General features: G+C 47.3%; 1 protein-coding gene across 1 annotated transcript in view; it reads left to right on the top strand.

Annotated features, from left to right (window-relative positions):
- The first annotated feature begins 9,897 nt into the window (after nt 1-9,897).
- The window catches only part of GATAD2A (GATA zinc finger domain containing 2A), a 98,077-nt gene continuing 88,343 nt past the window's right edge, over nt 9,898-19,631 (top strand). The window contains exon 1 of the mRNA XM_065874344.1: nt 9,898-10,091. The gene's annotated coding sequence lies outside the window, so the exon portion shown is untranslated. The remainder of the gene's footprint in view (nt 10,092-19,631) is intronic.

Raw genomic sequence — 19,631 nt, forward strand, 5'->3', positions numbered from 1 at the left:
AGATTCAGTTCTCTCCTCAAATCCACCTGCTCACAAGCTGCCAACTCCTGCCCTGGCCAGAGTCCTTTCCAGTCACCGTGTCACATCCCTGGTTACTTTTCTTCATCAACATCACCAGGGGTTGAAATCACCTTGTTCACTTTGTTGTCAGTCTGTCCCTCCCCATTCGACTTGCTCACCACAGCATCCAGAACGGTCACTATGACCACAGGTCTCTGACAGCTCCAGTGGAGAACCTGGGCCCTTGCACTGAAATTCCCACGACAGCCCCATCTCCCCCTAAGCTGCAGGCCCCTAGCTCTCAGCATCATTTGGAGCAGGAGTGAAGGTTTCCAGACCCAGGGGCACTAGTGACTCCTGCACTAGGAAGAAGATAAGTCAGTTTCCAGATCTAAGCAAAAGTAGTGATTCAGCCTTTCCTAACCCAAGACACGTAGAAATATGCCTACTCCAAGGATCCAAGGACCTTTTCCCCTCAGGCCCCAATGCAGGTGTTTCTAGGGCTTTCTATACCAAACAGCCATGTTGGGCTAAGGGTGCTCCATTCTTAGGAACATTCTAGAACAGTCCCGGTCACTGACTGTGGGTGGCAACTTGCCTCCATGGTGAGAATTGCCCACCAGAACACTTGCTTTCAGTTTAAAAGATCAGAGCACGTGCGCCATGACTCTGTGTGTGCACAAAATCAAAGTGGACCCCATGAATCTGCACGTGGAATAGAACCTCTCTGGAGGGACATTTGAGAGTCTGGTGATGGTGGCTGCCCGTGGGGAAGGGAACAGCAGACCTGAGGGTCAAGGTGAGAGAGAGATGCCTCATCCCCGGCACCTTCGCCCACGGCGCTCTACCGCACAGTGCCCAGCCCTCCTTAGAGGCCCATTAAATATTTGTGGAATAAATGAATATATCAATGAATGAGGGAAATTTTGAAAGGTTACTCGTACAAAAGAACAAAATAAGATGGAAGCACTAAGTATCCGTTTTCATTCCATCCTCACCACTCGCCCTGCTACCCACCCAGTGCCAGCCCCATGCCCACCACAGGGGAGGGAGAGGGGAGAATTATGCTGATCAGATACATTTCTATAGTTTCTATATGTCTGGGGGGATGTCTTTCTCTCCTGGCTCGCTTGTCTATGCTTTGGCAACAATCCAGGAGAAAATTCTTATAAAGAGGACCAGGGTCTTGGTGAGCAGATGCATGAGAGGTTGAACAGCAGCAGGAAGGACGAGCTTGGTCTGGTCTGGGTGGAAGGCAAAGGCAGAGAGCCCTGATGGCTGCTTCCCCACAGACTGGCCTGGAGGCCTTAACATGGAGGCAGGAAGCATCTGGGCAGTGACAAGGAAACTGCCCTCACAAAGGCACACGAGTGACCCACGGGGCGCGGCCCGCGACTGCCCAGAGCTCCCTGGGGACTCCTGAATTCCACTCAAGACAGGAGACAGGATGCCGCCTGCTCTGCCACTGGGGCTTAACAACCACGAAAGTGCAATGAGTCTCTGTGGCCTTTGAGATTCGGGCTGGCTTTGCCAAGAGACCAGCTCGGCTCTCGCCTTGATGCTGGGCTTGCTCAGTCATACCCTCTCTGCATCTGGGAGATGTTGAAGATGGATTAGCTGATTGCTTAACTTCCTCTCGGTTCTGACAGTCCTTAACACGCTATTCTCTAAAAGAAGAGGGGATGTGAAGGGGAGAGATGAGCAGGCATTCAGAAAAGGCGGATGACCCAGGCATTTATGGTTTAAATGTAGTCCGCTGTGTATATATTGAATGTGTGTGTGTATCTACTAGGTGTATACTGAAGAATGCAGTTCTATCCTCTGGGAGTGTATTATCTAGTGGAGGGACAGGGGAGGAAGGGAGGGAGGAAGGAAGGAAGGAAGAAAGTAAGAAAAGAAGGAAGGAAGGGAAAGAAAGAAAGAAAGGAAGGAAGGAAGAGAAAGAAAGAAAAAGCAAGAAAAGGAAGAGAAGGAGGGAGGGAGGAAGAGGGAAAGGAAAGGAGGAAGGGAAGAAGGAAAGAAGGAAAGAAAAACAATCCAGCCTACCCACTTTGTGTGGTGACTTAATACAAAATGCACAAAAATGAGGATTATAAACAGAAAATGATAGTTACCAACACGCTCATGGGCCCAGCAGGTGGAAAGGCTGTACGGGAGTCGGATTTTGTTCAGAATTGGAATTGAAACCTAGGCTCTGGTTTTATTTATTTGTGACCCTAGCTGAATAAAACACCCTGAGCCTCGACTGTCTCCCCTCCAAAATGGGGCAATGTACCTTGATCTCATAGAACTCCCGAGAGAGGGAGATGCAGTAAGGGAGGCAGAAGCTGGCTTAGACAAGGGCAACATGCCAAGCCAGCCCCAATCAAGCCATGAACCACATTCTACTGAATGTGAGTTCACCAGGATTTTTTCTTTTTAACTAATTTTTATTGGAATACAATTGCTTTACAATGTTGTGTTAGTTTCCACTGTACAGCAAAGTGAATCAGTTTTATGTATACATATATCCCCTCTTTTTTGGATTTCCTTCCCATTTAGGTCACCACAGAGAATTGAGTAGAGTTCCCTGTGCTATACAGTAGTGCCAGGATATTGATGGGTGTTCTTAGAAAAAAAGGAGACATCATGTGCTCAAGGGAGGGGGATTGTAATATTACATAACAACATGTATTATCAATATTAAAGGTTTAGCGAAATCTTCTGGTTGAAAACTTTTTTTTTTTTGGCCATGCCGTGTGGCATGTGGGATCTTAGTTTCCTGACCAGGGATCGAAACTGCACCCCCTGCAATGGAAGTACGGAGTCTTAACCACTGGACCACCAGGGAAGTCCTGAAAAACAATTTTTTTAAGCAGGGAAACTCATCACAGAATCTCTACTGATATCTTGAGTCATTCCGATGCCTTGTGGAATTCAGTGTAGGAAATTTTGCACTAATCAACATAAGGTATCATTCCTGAAGAAAGCATCCCAGGAAGAAACTGTAGCGAAGGGAGGGGCAAGGAGAAGGCTTCAAACGTTAGGCCAAGATTCAGTCTTTACATTTTGGTGATGGAATTCTTCTTTTTTTTTTTTTTTTCTTCCTGATTACAAAAGCAATACAATACAGCCTCCATGAAAATTGAAGTTTTTTGTGTAGGGGTGTCACATTGTCCATGATTTAAGAGAAATCAGTCTGATATTTGCACATAATAGTCCAGGCATGGGTGGTAGCAATGGAAATTGAAAAGAGTAGATAGAAGAGTGAGCGGGCGACTCACAGCATTTAGCAACTAAGTTTGAGCTTGAAGAATGATGTTAAAACTTCCAAAGATTTAAGAGCTTTCATCCTGGAACACTGGGAAAGTGACATTGGTGCAAGAAAAAAAATAAAAGAAAGAAAGAAAATGACAAAGAGCAGCTAGTTTAAAGAATGGGAGATGGGTCAAAGAGAGAGCTACCAAATTTGGTCCGATATTTGGTCAGGTTTGAGTCACATCTTCGTGGAAGCATCTGGAGGCAAAGGAGACCCTGGATAAGGAACTCCAGAAGACTGGAAATACAGATCTTAGAGTTCTTATATAGTCCCACTCCACAAAGGGATTTATTCTCTGATGACACATAGAGGGCAAAGAGTGGCAAGAGATGGGCAGCCTGGCAGAATTTCCAGGTAGAAGTTGGACAGAGACTGAACAGGAGACCAGAAAAGTCAAGTTCCCTGAAAGCCAATGGAAGATATTTCAAGCAGGAGGGAGTGTCCTCTAGATGCTAGAGGTTAGAGAAAATACACACCAAGAAGAGTTCCTGGAATGGGAATCGTTAAGTTCTCAGCGAGAACTTAAGTTGAGAGAGAGATTTTAGTGGCAGGATTAGACACCAGCCTGACGAGGAGGAGAGAATGGTGAGGGAATGAAAGCAGTGGGCTGTGACCACAGGCATGACACACATGCCACTTGGAGTCACTTAAGTGTCTGGGCACAGGGCCGTTGTCTCAAGGCAGAGAAAGATCGAGGGAAGGATACGAAATGCAGCAGGATGAAAGCCCTGACCTGGGTTTTAGGCTCAGGTGTAAATGCATGTCTGGGATGCTAAAGGCCTTCAGATCCAACAGAATCTCAAGGTGAATTCTCCGAAGGCAGCAGTAAGTCTGCATTCAGCTCCTCCTTTCTGCATACAGAGTGTCTAAGATGAACTCTCTCCTATTCAGAAATGCTTTCCTTCCTGGTTGGGGAAGTCACCGTTTTGATTTAGAAGTCTTCTAGGCTGTAGGCATGTAGGTGTAGATAACACTTTTTGTCTCAGAAAAGGGTTATCACTAATTTCACTTAATTGTGTCAGTACAAACTGGGTAAGATTTGTTACTAGAGTCCAGCTTTTTGACCCAGAGATCTATAAAAAAAAGTCTGCCTGAAAGGACTCCTGAACTCCATCTGGACTTGATTCTAGACTTTCTAGCCAACCAACACCAATAAAGCTACACCCTGCTCCCCACTCCTGGATAATTCAGGTGCTATATGAGGACATATAGGCCAACCTCCTGATTTGGTGGTGTCTATTTCTCTCTGGAAACGGGCACTGAATTTTTTTTTTTAATTGAAGTATAGTTGATTTACAATGTTGTGTTAGTTTCAGGTATACAGCCAAGTTATCAAAGTGAATCAGTTATACATACATATATATCAGGTTTTTTTCAGATTCTTTTCCCTTAAAGGTTATTACTATATACATATATTTAAATATTTATTTATTTATTTGGCTGCACTGGGTCTTAGTTGCGGCATGTGGGATGTTTAGTTGTGGCATGTGGGATCTAGTTCCCCGACCAGGGATCGAACCTGGGCCCCGTGCATTGGGAGTGGAGTCTTAGCCACTGGACCGCCAGGGAAGTCCCCACAAAATATCGAGTATAGTTCCCTGTGCTATACAGTAAGTCCTTGTTATTTATCTATTTTATATATAGTAGTGTGAAATTAGGAGTTTGGGATTAACATACTTCTAATTTATCCCTCCCCCCAGGCACTGAGTTTTTACCACTGACAAAGGATGCAAATTTCAGTAGACTAGCAATTCACATATGTGAAAGCCACAGTGCTTGTCAAACACAAATGAATTAGGCAGTCCAAGAATCTCAGGAGGCAATGATGGAGGGGCACTTTACTGTTTGTAACCTGAACTTCAACTATCATTGAGTGACACTGGTGGGCTTTAATATTTGGGCTTAGTATCCTTTCCACTGGTATTAACAAGCTGTCATTCTTCACTGTCAGTGGGCACTCTTCCTTGTCCAAAGCCAAAACACTAAGAGACTGTCTCTGCCGGCTAGCACCCACCAGGTCATCATTTTTCTAACTACTGTTGAGGCCCTGACTTCCTTGCTGCCTGTGCATTCACCTGGCTCAGTTCCCATTTCCCTATTTGGATGTGAATGTCACTTAGCCAGTTTGCCCACATGATTTCCCAGACCAGGAAGGGACATGCCTTGATGCAGAAAGATGCAATCGCTGCTACCACCATGGAAAGGAAAGCCCATCCTTGGAATGGGTCATGTGCTCTTCTTTCCTTTTGTTTCTTTTTTTTTTTTTTTTTTTTTTTTTATGTCAGAAGCTGTGCTCCTGTCATCCATTTTGGTGGGGTATTTCATTCTCTCTGACAAATGCCCATTTGCCTTTGATTCTTCAAGGATACAATTTTCCAGCCAAATGGGACTTCTGTTTATGCTTAGGATTCCAGACTTCATGGACATCGCTTAATCCAACATCTCTGCCTCCAGGCAATGCTTTTTTTTCCAGAGAATCAGAGAAATTCTGTGCATTCTTAAAATAAAAAGTGAGGTCTAATTATAGGTCCTGACATTTCCAGGGATCAGTCTGGAAATTACATAGAGTAGCTCTGAAATAACCTCACTTCATTTGCAATTTCCCTTTGATAAAGTTAATTTAGGTGGCCTTGACCCTGGTCAGGGACCCCACTTGCCCTTTGCTCTTGAGTTTGGGGACTCTATTAGAGCCGTATCCAGAACCTTCTCCCAGCTTGCCTGAAAGAGACATAAGTAAGGCTCAGGGAATTTGGGGTTCTTACATGACTCTGCTCTGCACGACTCAAGGGCACAGGTCTCCTTCCTTCTTATCTTTCCTGCACAGAGGTCAAAAGTGAGATTAAGACAATGCAAGTTTAGGATCCAGTCATAAAGTAGCAGTAGGATGTGAACAAGTCACAGTTGCCCTCTGGGCCCCTCAGTTTCTCATGTATAAAATGAAGGGGTTGGACAACAAGCTGCTCTTTGATCCCAGTTCAATTCAGAACTATAAAAGCACTGAGGGATTACTTAAATGAATAAGGCTGGATTCTTTTTTTTTTTTTTTTTTTTTTTTTGCGGTACACGGGCCTCTCACTGTCGCGGCCTCTCCCGCTGCAGAGCACAGGCTCCGGATGTGCAGGCTCAGCGGCCATGGCTCACGGGCCCAGCCGCTCCGAGGCATGTGGGATCTTCCCGGACCGGGGCACGAACCCGCGTCCCCTGCATTGGCAGGCGGACTCTCAACCACTGTGCCACCAGGGAAGCCCTAAGGCTGGATTCTTGCTCTCAGAAAGCAACCTAGTTAGTGACTGGAATGAAACTAAAAACTCCTGAGTCCTAATGTGTACCAGGTACCATGCAAGGCACTTTGAGCTCACAATCCTCAGTGCAACCTTTAGAGACTGGTATTCTCACTCCTGATATGGCTAAGGAAAGTAACTGGCCTAGCTAGGGAGTGGCAGGCATGTGTTTGACCCCAGTTCTGCCAGTCACCAAAAGTCCAAGGGTTTTTGGACTGTAGTTTTTGGACCCTAGTTCTGCCAGTCACCAAAAGTCCAAGGGTTTTGGACCAAGTCTGCAAGTGTCTGCCTCAGACAGTTGCAGAATGTGGTAAGTGCTACAACAGAGGTACAAACAAGGCACTCTGGGAACACCGTGTCTTTATGTTTCCAGTGGCTTCTTTCCCTATCCAAGGACTCCATGAGCCTTGCCACTTGGGTCTGGGCTGAGCTCACTCAGGGAGTCAGGCCCCACAGGGCTCTCTGCCAACCTCCCATCACTCTGACCCTCAGAATATATTTTTTACTTTTCTTCCAGGAATGTCAGCCCACTTGTAACAATAACAGTAATCCTTTCTACACAGGAACACTGCTTCAAGGTTTATGAAGCACCATCACATCCATTACCTCAATTAAAAAAAAAATTATTTATTTATATTTTTGGCTGCGTCGGGTCTGTTGCTGCACACGGGTTTTCTCTAGTTGCGGCAAATGGGGGCCACTCATCGTTGCGGTGCACAGGCTTCTCATCGCGGTGGCTTCTCTTGTGGAGCACGGGTTTTAGAGCACAGGCTCAGTAGCAGTGGCTCACGGGCTCTAGAGCGTAGGCTCAGTAGTTGTGGCACACGGGCTTAGTTGCTCTGTGGCATGGGGGATCTTCCTGGACCAGGGCTCGAACCCGTGTCCCCTGCATTGGCAGGCAGATTCTTAACCACTGCACCACCAGGGAAGCCCACATCCATTATTTCATTTAATCACTTCCTCCTCTACATTCCTACAACATATTCTGGGTATGTCTTTAGTATAACAGTCTGCCTTGTCTAATAGGCCTATTTCCCTTTATTGTGTTCATCTTGGTTCACAAGTTCCATCCTATAATTCATGTATCTCAGCAACTTGCACATTTCTGTGCACAAAGTGGGGAGAGATAAAAGTTTGCCATATTGAATCCTCAGAGTGTTATGGCTCTTTCTCATTGCTGCCTTCTTCACCCCTTCAATTCAGTGGATGTCTGGTTGCCTGTGAAGGGTATAACTGGGTTCTTCGCGGGTAAATCATGGGAGCAGTTCAGACCAGCTGGGGGAAGACAGAGGTGAAGGCCTCTGATGCCTGGTAGGCCATGGTGAATGCTACAGCAGAGTTTGGTGACTACTTAGTTTTGTCTCGGGACAGGTGGGAAGCAGGACTGCTTCTTGGAAGGGCCCCACTCAGAGAAGAAAAGTGGGACTGAAGAGCCCGACAGGGGACAGAATTAGGAAGGGCCACGGATTTGACCCTTGGGAAAGAGTGGACAGCTGCTTAGAAAAATTCTCCTCAAAACAAACAAACAAAAACAAGGAAGGAGAGCTAAATGGGTAACTTTTCTGGGGCACAGGAGTTAAATGGTTGCCGTTCTTAGGAAAAGAGGAACTCTTCCTGCAACACTCAAACACTGCTTAGAAAAAGCGCAGGGAACGTAACTCCCTGGCAGTTCTTGACCAAGAAGGGTGAGGGGCCATCAGTTTCCTGCAATTCCTCTCTGGAGAGAGGAGAGGTGCTTTAAATCCCAAATTTCTCCTCTGGCTGGAGGAGGTACATGCAACTTAGAAATTTCCCAAGTTATCTTTAGAAATGAAGGCTAGGGCTTCCCTGGTGGCGCAGTGGTTAAGAATCTGCCTGCCAATGCAGGGGACACGGGTTTGAGCCCTGGTGGGGGAAGATCCCACATGCCGCGGAGCAACTAAGCCCGTGCGCCGCCACTACTGAGCCTGCGCTCTAGAGCCCGCGAGCCACAATTACTGAGCCTGTGAAGCTCAGTAGAGCTCCTAGAACCCGTGCTCTGCAACAAGAGAAGCCACCGCAGTGAGAAGCCCGTGCACCCGCAAGGAAGAGTAGCCCCTGATCGCTGCAACTAGAGAAAGCCCACGCAGCAAGGAAGACCCAACGCAAACAAAAATTAAATAAATAAATATTTAAAAAAATAAAAGAAACATAGGCCGGGGACATGCAGCCCCCACTGCCCCCCAGATCAGGGAGGAACAAGGCCAGTGGCTCCCACTAGGGCTCAGAAAACAGGCAGGGTATGTTCTCTAAATACTCTCCAGGAAAGGCAGTGGACCCTGAGCTCCCCAAATTCTCCTTAGTAAAGCGGACAGGGGCCCGAATCCCGTCAAGTCTTCTTTGAACAGAGAGCGGTGGTGGAGGGTGGTCCTGAACATACAAAATCATTCTTTTCCTGGCAATTCTCAGAAAAGTGGGCAGGGCAAGAATAGCTAAAACTCTTCTCAGAAGAGGGGTCAGGGGCAAGATTCCTCAAGGTTTTCCTTAGAACGGGGGCCGGAGGCAAGAAACCTAAGATTCTCCTCAGAAGAGAGTCGAACCCGTGACTCTAGTCAGAAGAGAGCCCAGGGCCAACGAAACCCCTCGGAAACAAGGCCGCGCCGCAGCTCGCCCAGTGTCCTTAGAGCGCGCCTGATGAGGCCCCGCCCACTGCCCAGCGTAACCGCCCCACGCCCGCCGGGCCCAGGCCACCTCCGATGCATTGTGGGTGGGGCGCCCCTGCTGAGCACTGCGGGGAACCCCCTGCCCATCCAGTTGTTGGCCGCCGGGCAGCCCGGCGTAACCCCCCGCCAGTGTCCGAGCGAGCCGGCCACGGATTAACGCGTCCTCATGCCCCACCCCTCGCGGTGTTCCTGCCCTGAAGCTAAAGCCCCGCCCCCGCAGCACCCTGACTGGACCCGAGGCCCGCTACACTCTCCCATTGGCAGGCCGTCTGTCAGTCATCTCGTCCCGCCTCCTTGGGCCCGCCCAGGCCCTCAGCCTGATCCCGAGGGCCAGCCGGCCAGCGCGCTCATTGGCCTCCGGCTGCTGTCCGTCATGAGCCTGGCCACGCCCTCTTCGGGGCGCGGATGCCGGGAACCCTGGCTGGACCTCATTGGCCTGCGGCGCCGCCACTCAGTGAGACGTGCCTCAACCCGGAAGTGTGCGAGGCGAAATCTGCCTAGCAACCGGGGAAGCCGGGCTGCGAAGCGGGCAATTTCAGTGTGAGACGGAGCGGCGAGACCGAGCGGCGGCTTCGAGAGCTGTGCGGCGGCTCCTCCCGCCCGGGGTCAGCGCCCCAGCGCGCGCACGCGCACCCCCGCCGCCCGAACGCGCTCCGCGCTACCCGCTCAGTTAGTCCGTCGATAGTCCGTCGTCCTGTCGCCGCGCCGCCGCCACCGCGGGCGCCACCTGAAGGAGCTGCCGCCGCGGAACCCGAGCGGACTGGATACGACCCTGCCACCCGAGGCCGCCCAGGGCCCAACAGCCGCCCGCAGAGGCGCCGAGCAACTTCGGTGAGTGAGGGGCGGGCGCCGCTGGTGGCGGGTCCCCGGCTTCCGGTGTCCCGGGCTTCTCTGGGGCTTCCGCTTCTCTGAGGGGGCCGCTTCCATGCGTGGACCCCCTTGTCTGAGGAGACCTGCTTCCCTAAACCCCGCCTCTCTGATAGGAGCCTCCTTTCCCTGAGGGTGCCCCATCTCTTTGAGGGACCGCCTGCCTCCCTGAGGGGCGCCTTCTCCGAGGGCCCCCGCCTCTTTGAGACTACCCCTCCCAACTTCTCTAAGGGGATCCCTGCTTCTCCGAGGGATTGCTTTTTGAGGGATCCCCTGCGTTTCTGGGACCCCCATGTCTTCCCTGAGGGACCCCCAACTTCTCTCAGGGAGATATCCCTGCTTCTAGGGCACCCTTCCCCTCACTTCTCTGGGGGACCCCCACCTCTGCGAGGAGATCCCTGCTTCTCTGAGCTGTTGTCCCACTGTTCTGTGTTCCTTTTTGGCCCTTGCCTTTTTAAGGTGTCCCCCACTTTTCACAGGTCTCCCTTTCCCCCTACCTTTCTGCGTTGCTCTCCCTGCTTTTCTGTCGCCACTTCTTTGGGTGACTTCCTCCTTTTCCCAAGTGTCCCCCAACTAATCTGAGGTGTTACGGCTTCTGTCAGAATCCTTGTTGGAGGTGTTCCCCACTTTTCTGATTTGACCCCACTTTTGATGGGACCCGCTACTTTTTGATGAGTACCTCCATTTTACTGAGGGGGCCCACTACTCTGAAATGCCCATACGTCTGACTGGATCCTTATTTACTTGAGGAAATGTTCCCCACTTTTCCAAAAAAGTTCCCATTCTGGGGGGGACTCCTACTAATCTGTGGATGCTGCAGTGTTTGGAGGGGTCCCTGGCTTCTCCAGAGGTCCTCCCCGTAATACGAGATGTCCCACTTCTGTTAGGCTCCTCACATCTCTGAAATGTGCCTGCGCTCTTTCAAGATACCTCCTCTCTGATGGAGGACACAGTGGATTTCTTCACTTCTCTAAAGGGTCCCCCTGAATTCCCAGGGGTTCCCCTTCCACTTGCCTGAGGACATGCCCCCTTTCCTGAGGTTTCCCTCCTGATTTGCTAAGGGAGAAACTCTTCCCTCATTTTTCCTTCGAGCCCTCAACTTCAGGGTTCCCGTATTTCTGTTTGTGGTACCCACTTCTCTCTATTCTGGAAGGAGAGATCAGAAATATACCCCTCCCATCTTCAGTCTTCTTTCTTGCCGGATTAGGGGTATTCTCTGAACTTTTACCTCAGCTTCCAGGGACCTGGAGGAATTTATGTTTGGAAGGGAAATTGGGAGACAGGCAAAAATAATGCTGTTTTCTTTCATCCTTTAAGACCTGCTAGATTTGGGGGAGCAGGAGCTGTTGTCGAAGGACAGTCTTGGTTGCTCCATTTTTGAGTCATGGGGCCACCACAGTGTTGTCAGGCCAGTGTAGAGGCAGGAGGGACAGGGCTGGAGCATTGTACCCCATTATCACACTTTCAACTTCCTGTCCCATCCCTCAGTCCTCCCTCTGCATAGTATAACTCACCCCCCCAAAAAAAGAAAAAAAAAAAGAGAAGAAAAACGCTCTTTCAGTTCTTCCAGCTGTGTTTTCTCTCCCTAGGCCCTCTGGTTTACCCCTTGATCTCCAGTGGATCCTCAATTTGTGGGCCACTCGGGTTTGAAAGGCAGAGCAAGAAGCAGGAAATGGGTCACCTTAGATCCAGGAAGGGTGGAAGGGAGGCAAGGCACAGGGGATTTGAATTCATTTCTCTAAGTTTTAGGTGACTTCAGCTTGGCTCAAAGGAAGTTTTTACGTGGCTTTTACAAATCTCATGTGTACCTTTTTTTTTTAATGGCCCACCCTGGATTCCAAGTTCACTCCAGTAGCTAATTTTATCTGTTTTGCTAAACGCAGAGCTCTCTGGAGCCCAAGTAGATGAATGCTGGCATTGAGAGATGGTCCAAAGGACAGGAATGAACTCAGTTTGAAACCTGAGTAACTTGTAACCACTTCGTGTCCATGCACAAGTCTCAGGCTAAAAATGTGGGGAAAATGTTCCTGAAGTGGAGTTCTGAAATATAGGCTGAACTTGGTTGGTTTAGCATTTCAACCAGTTCTTCCCTCTGATTCTGCTAGAACTGCAGTTCACTTAACAAGTTTGACTTAAGACTGTCTCTCTCCTGTTCATTTCCATCTGGGTCTTGCTTAATTTGAGTCCTTTGTGAAGACTCCTGCCGAGGCTATAATTTGAGTTCTAAATCTGTCGGTGGACCATGTGGACACAAGTTTCAACTCGAGCTATTTTCTTCTGTGGAGAAGCGCTTGGAGAGTTTCCTGGGCCCTCTGCTCCTGGGGTAGTCAAGTCCAGGCAGGAAGCTGCTACAGACCTGGTTGCTCCTCTACTGCCTCTTCCTGGTCAGCTTGCCCTGAGGGGAAGAGGAAATTTGGTGGGGAGCTCTGGGCTTAAGGTGTCCTGAGACAGGGCAGAGAAGTGCTGGCACATGTTTATTATTTGAAAATGAAGCCCATAGGACCAGCAAGGTGAGGTGTTAGGGAGGAGGGAACTTTGAAGTCAGAAGGACCTGATTCAGATTCTGGGTCTGTCCTTCCTAGCTGTGTGGCCTTGGATAAGTTATGGCACAAGATTAGCGCGTTACTAAATATTTGAGGGGGTCACATCTCTGTGAATGTGTGTAAAGGCGCCTACAAATGGGAAGTGCTTCCTAGATGTGTGAATGAATGAATCTGAGATAACAAACAGGAGGCAGCCAGCACAGCGCCTAGCACATGGTTGGTGTGCAATAGGTTGGTTGTTGTGCTCAGGAGATTATGGTTCTGGTCTGGACTCCCAGACAGGAAGCACTTGACATTTTGCCAAGGCCAAATATGCCCGCGGAGCAAAGAGAAAGAAACTCGGAGTGTCTCGTGCAAAACCCACTGCCCACCTGGGTCTAGTAGCGTTTTTCTGTGTTCAGATAGCAGACGTGAGATGGATTTGCTGTGTGACAGGGGTTTGTGTTTGCCTTCGCCTTGCTTTCTCCCTCTGTAAAATGGGGTATTTGTGAGTTAAGGCCATGGAGATGTATTACTATAATTAGACCACAGGCAAGATAGAAGATTATTACTAGCTTGAATTGTGGGAAGATAAAGAAGGTGAACCATAAAGGATCACGGCCATATTTTGGGACTGCTTGACTGAGTGATATGCAGCAGTTACCTGATGAGTGATCTCTTCTTACACGTTAGAACCTTGGAAGAAGAACCGTTCTTTTAGGGTAATGGATCAGATTTGGGGACAAAAGACTGGAAAAGTGATGTACAAAGGCATTTATTGGCACACAAGAATAGTACATTGAGTGTGTGGCTTAGTGCCCATGAGGAGATAAGGATTCACCTTGAGTTCCCAAGGATTCAGAGAGCTGTGAAGATGCTAACTCAAACTCTGGGGATGGAGGCTGGGGTGGGCAGGACACTTTTTTTTTTTTGAGAGGGTTTTGTCTTAGCAATTAGTGAAAGCCTTAAAATCATGGCTGGTGAGTTGGGTCCAGCCTTTTTCACTTATTCATGTGGGGACAGATGGCACTTGCCCTTGATAGCTAAAACCCGGGTTGCGGGTGAATAGTGGGTGAAAAATCTGAGCTAGGCCCCCACTGCACCGCTTCCAAGTTTGAAGAAAAGGGTTTTTTCCCCTCTCTTGAAATATCCCCTTTCCCTCCCTCTGCCCCCATCCCCCCCCCACAGAGTGAATTTACTATTGAAGCCAGGAAATATCTGCCAGTCTTAAATTTCTCTTAATTCTTTTAAGGACATTTATTCCATTATATGGGAAAGGAGCAAAGTTTATTATTTTTAAAATATAAAACATAGGGTAAACAACTTTAAGGGGATTATTATCCCTTTTGAAATTATGATGTCCCTTGTGTACCACAGACTTCACTCTGGTGGATGGTGGCGCCACCACCAAGTCCCTTTTATCTAACGGGAAGTTTTTTAAACTGTTTTTTGAATTGAAAGATCCTTACAGCAAAAAAAACCTTCGGATAGTTAGAAACGATATTGATCTAGGTACATTTATTAGATGTAATGTAACGTGGTTATCCGTTGGTGGGCAGCTCTAAAAGGTATGTGGGTCGCAACACTGCCCAGCTTCTAACTGGACAATAAACTGTTGATTTATGTAACTGAAATAGCTGGGGAAGTCAGGGTTTCCTTCCTGTTGGAGACAGCACTGGGGGCATTAAATCCCTGTGGGATTTTGATGATAAGAAAGAAGCTGACCTCCCTCGGAATTGGGGAATAACTACCGTATGGAGTCGTTCCATCCAAATGAATGGATGTTGTTATTTTGAATTTCTAGTATTAATTTTGGCTTTATCCTCTCTGCAACCTGGCTGCCTTTGTTTACACTGGTGCATTGTTTGAATATGAATTTATCCCTCCAAACTGTCCTATAAGGGACGTTTAAACACTCAAGTAAGGGCTTAACTTGGCACAAGTTTTCCTGTGTGGCCATAAGGTAGGGTTTTTTTGTTTTTTAATACAACTAAAATTGGATTGAAAAATAGAAAGTGTTAGATTTTCTGGCTCATGTAACTTCCTATGCCAGCAAATAATTCAGCAATAAATGTGTGCCAGTGATGTGCTAGGCATACCATGCTGGGTGCTGGGGGCCTAGCAGTGAGCTGGGCCCCCAGGGACAGATGCAGTCAGCCCTCAAGGATCTTAACATCCCAGTCACAGACAAGTAAACAAATGAATGAAAGAATATCTCAGGGCTTCTTTGGGCATATTCCTGGATGTTGGGAGTTTGGGGTGGAGTTTCTTGGAGGTTTGGAAGTGAAACCTTACTACCCTTCTAATTTCCTCACTGGACTCCCTGCTTCTGTTTCCTCCTTCTGAAAGGAAGCAGAAATTATGGTGTTTTCCCGGTTGATTGTTGGCTTTTGGCACTAGTTGATCCAGGATGACTGTGGCTGTAGTCTTGGAGAAACAAAAGAGAGTCTGGAATGGTTATTGCCAGGAGCATTTTCAGCTTTACTTTTCTTGAAGTTGGTAGCAGTGTGTTTTTGGAATCCTGTGGCATTTCTTCATGGCAGTGCATATTATGCAAAGAGGTAAACAGCTATTAAAGCCCTTCTTGCCTTGTTTTAAATCTTAAAAAAAAAAAAAATCAGACAAGGGTAGTGCTTGGCTGTTGTTTATGGCATAGGAAACGTGAGATTTCAAATAGGTGGACTGCTTTGTCATGTATTAGTAGGTTCTTGGTGCACAGAGTTCCCTCTGCCCTAGGGTTCCCTCTTGTATTGGGACTGGGGAAGCACTATTTTGATCTTCCTATGTTGTGGCCCGGATTTGATGTTAGTCCACATAGATCAATTATGTGACAGGTGCTTTTCTTAAGTAGGTGTATTTTTGAGGGGTGGAGCCAGAGAGCCGGGGTAGATATTCATTCAGGGCCCAGGGCCCAGCAGGGGAGAGAGAGCATATTACAAGGAGAGTTTCTGGTAGTCTGTCTTCTTTTCCTTTCCCTTCACCCAAGTACTGACTCATGAGGTGAAGAGGAAGGCCCAGGCCGGAAGTGGGCGTGGACAAGCAATGCAGCTGTGCACGTGACCAGACTCCCACCTCTGGGCTCTGTTACCCTTGGGAAGTGGATGCTTGCTCTCTCTTCATTTCCTGTTCCCCACACTCCAGGCTGACTTCTTGGGCTCCAATTTGAGCGTAGAAAACATGTTCAGGTTATCACTTTTTGCTCAGTAAGCTGCTTTGTCAGAACTGGGAGCCACCAGTGGACCTGCACCTAGCAGTTCTAGGGGCTCAGCTAATGTACCCACAAACTCAGAACTATCTGGCAGGGTGGTTAACAGGATGGTTTCCTATTGCATTATCACAGTGTTCCCTGCAGGAGCTTGCCTGCAGAGGGCTGCTCTGGAGATGTGTATAGAACTAAAGGAAGCAGACAGTAGATAGATCCTTCTGCAAGAGTGTGCTCTTGAAGAATTAATTTGTCTTTGTTGCTTTGTAAAAGTGCCCTGTGTGCAGTAGAAACTTTGGAGCCAGAAAGCCAGATTCTGCCACTTGCTGGCTCTGTGACCTCAGGAAGGTGGCCTAACTGCAAGTGGCCTAACCTCTTTGAGCCTCAGTTTCTTCATTTGTTGGGTGGGGATGGTAAGCACGAAGCAAGCAGCTGGATTGTTGTAGGTGCCTAGTAAAGCTAGTTGTTAGCAGAATCATACCAAGGCTGACTATTCCTCTTGAGGTTGGCCCCCAAGTTTGGATAGCTATCTATGGCAGTTAATACTGCCCAAGAGCAAACCAGTCCACGTTGGGGCCACAGGCTACTGCGTATGGCTGAGGGCTGATGATCTAGAGGTTCCTCGATTGGCTGATTTTTGACAGTGGGTTCCCTTAGTTCATCATAGCCTTACACTGCTGCTGCTGCTGCCGCACCGCACCACCTTGGTGTACCATATGGACTTGCAGTGCCTCCTGAAGCATGACAGGGTAACTAGGAAAAAGGCTCAAACCTACACTCTATGTGGCTATAGTATGTTGTAGGAAAAGCCTTACTTTTGAGTGTGATGGAAATATTCATTTAACTTGCTAAGGGTCAGGCACCTGGCTGGACACAGGAGCTCATATGCTACTAGGAAAAAAACAAGTTCATGAACTGATAACTGCAGCAAAATGCTGCAGTTGGATTGCGGAAGGAGAGCCTGCAAAGGAAGGGGCGATGGGGAGGGCTGCTTTTTAGGTGGCTACTCATTCCCAGGAGAGGAACAGCATGGGCACCGTCAGGGACCTGGAGGTAAAGAAACAATCTGGTGAGTTCCCTTGACCTGAGGAGGTTATGCTCATCTAAAAATCAGAGTTTGAACTGATCACATTTGGCAAGAAAAGCCCAAAGTTACCTTCTAAGGTAGAGAGTCTTATAAAATGTGCCATAGTAGGATTCAAGATTGAACTCTAAAGTAATATTTAAATTGAGCTCTGAATAAGTATTTTCAATCAGAAACCAATGATGGCCAGTGAAATCAGACCATGCAGACTCTATTTATAATAGTATGCAGTCTACATGGAGTTTCAGGAGGACAGATAATGGGGGCTGCTTCTGAATTTTTTTCCTTTGAGAATTGTCATTTAAGCTGGTCTAAAACTCTTAATACAGCAGAACAGTTTTTTTTTTTTTTTTGGCTGCGTTGGGTCTTCGTTGCTGCACACAGGCTTTCTTTGCTCTCTGTGGCAAGTGGGGGCTACTCTTCGTTGCAGTGCACGGGCTTTTTATTGCGGTGGCTTCTCTTGTTGCAGAGCATGGGCTCTAGGCGCGTGGGCTTCAGTAGTTGCAGCACGCGGGCTCAGTAGTTGTGGTGCACGGGCTTAGTTGCTCCGCGGCATATGGGATCTTCCCGGGCCAGGGATCGAACCCGTGTGCCCTGCATTGGCAGGTGGATTCTTAACCACTGTGCCACTAGGGAAGTCCCCAGAACAGTTTTTTAACTTGCATGACATTTTCAAAGTTTAGGCTTTATATTTATACTTAACCTCATAAAGTATCTCTATTGATGGTTGATTTTTGACCCAAATTTGAAAAAAAGATTTTACTGCTCCCAAACCAGGAGTTGGTAAAATTATAGGCCTGACTAGGTCAACATGCAAGAGGACATGGTGTTTGTTATCAAGCTGTGAAGGAGAAAACTAGAAAGACCCGCCTCCTGAATTTCCTATAGTGAAATGCTGGGCACCAGTGGAGGAGGGGAGTATTCATCCTATTAGGAAAACTTTGGGGAGGAATGTTTTCCTCTTTCCTATGTTAGGTTGGAAGATCTGCCATTTAATAACTGGGGAGGGGGGTGTGAACTGGATACCAAGTTTTTAAAACATGTTTTTCTTCATGTCTAAACCAAGGATGTTTATTAGCAGGCCACTGATGTGATTAATACTCTTTCTTTGTTAAGCAGGTTTGAATAGGTTGATCTCTAGACTTAAGACTGTCATATAGCATTTTTTTTTTTTTCTGGTAGTTTTCTGATTTTTTTTCCTGTTAATTCTTTAATTCATAGAAAACATGGTTCACTTACTAACTTTTCAAAGACTTAAAATTGACCTAAATTAGATATGCATATTTTTTTTTTTGTAAGCCATATATAGACACAAAAGAGATATTCCTTGCCAACTGGTGACACATGCAGATGAAGACAGAGTGGGAGATACACTTCCGGTTCACAATGATACTTCTGAGCAGTTTGTATTTAACCCTTTAGGGAAGCATTTGTGCTCAGAGCCCTGTAACAGTGGGATATCGTCAGGGCCACACAGAGACTAACTGCAGATGGAGCCTGAACTCCATGTTGCATCTACACTAAGCGTTCAGAATTGTGGTTAGAGACGATACTCAAACACATGTTGACAAAGTGGCTCATCTCTAGAGAGCTGTGCTTCAGAGAGCTTTTCTGCATACACGACAGGGATGGGGCAGATGGGTGCTTATCTGTCTCCCACAAACTCCTAATCTAGTGTAAAAGTGTTGTGATTTAAAAAATGACATTTGTTGTAGAAGCTGTGATGTGTTGGGAGTATTGTATTTTTCATAAAGCATAGTCCCTTTAACTATTTTCTGGTCCTTGAAAAAAGTACCAAAAATATCAAAGTACTAGGGAAATCAAATTCACATAGAAATGAATCTTTTCCTTTCCTTTCCCAACCAATTGCTTTGCAATCTCACCATCTGAGAGTGAATTCGGGGTGAAATAAGAAACTTTAAAATAATCCTCTTAGAGATTGTGGTTATATTGTCCCTAAACTCAATGAAAATAGTTTTAGACTTTAGAGTACTAAAGTGCAAAGTGTGGAAAGTAGTGCTCTTTTTTATAAAGGTACTTTTTTTTTAAACTTGGTACACTTTTGTAAATTAATTAATTAATTTATATTTAAAATTTTTGGCTGCACTGGGTCTTTGTTGCTGTGCGCGGGCTTTCTCTAGCTGCGGTGCACGGGCTTCTCATTGTGGTGGCTTCTCTTGTTGAGGAGCACGGGCTCTAGGTGCACGGGCTTCAGCAGTGGTGGCTCGTGAGCTCTAGAGCGCAGGCTCAGTAGTTGTGGCACACAGGCATAGTTCCTCCGCGGCACGTGGGAATCTTCCCAGGCCAGCGCTCGAACCCATGTCCCCTGCATTGGCATGCGGATTCTTAACCGCTGTGCCACCAGGGAAGTCCGAAACTTGGTACACTTTTGAATGAACAACCTGTTTATTCTTTGGAAAGCTTCTCAGAAAACAAGAGGGAGCCTAGTGTCACTGTTTGATAGCAGTAATCTAAAAATTGGTTAAAGTCTACATAACTAGGTCTGCTTAGCTTGTGAATTGAAGTGGTCCACAGTTCATTCCGTGTTCTGAGAGAGAAAGCCACCTAGAAAGTTTAAAGGTTAATGAATCCATCCCTTTGCAGCCCTATCTGCCCCAAAGTCCTCACACTCCAGGAGTAGCCAGCCAGCTCTGGCCCTTGCTTCTGCTGTTCTGGATGCCTGGGATGTTCATCCA

The sequence above is a fragment of the Phocoena phocoena genome, chromosome 3 (assembly GCF_963924675.1).
Source record: "Phocoena phocoena chromosome 3, mPhoPho1.1, whole genome shotgun sequence".
NCBI lineage: Eukaryota > Metazoa > Chordata > Mammalia > Artiodactyla > Phocoenidae > Phocoena > Phocoena phocoena.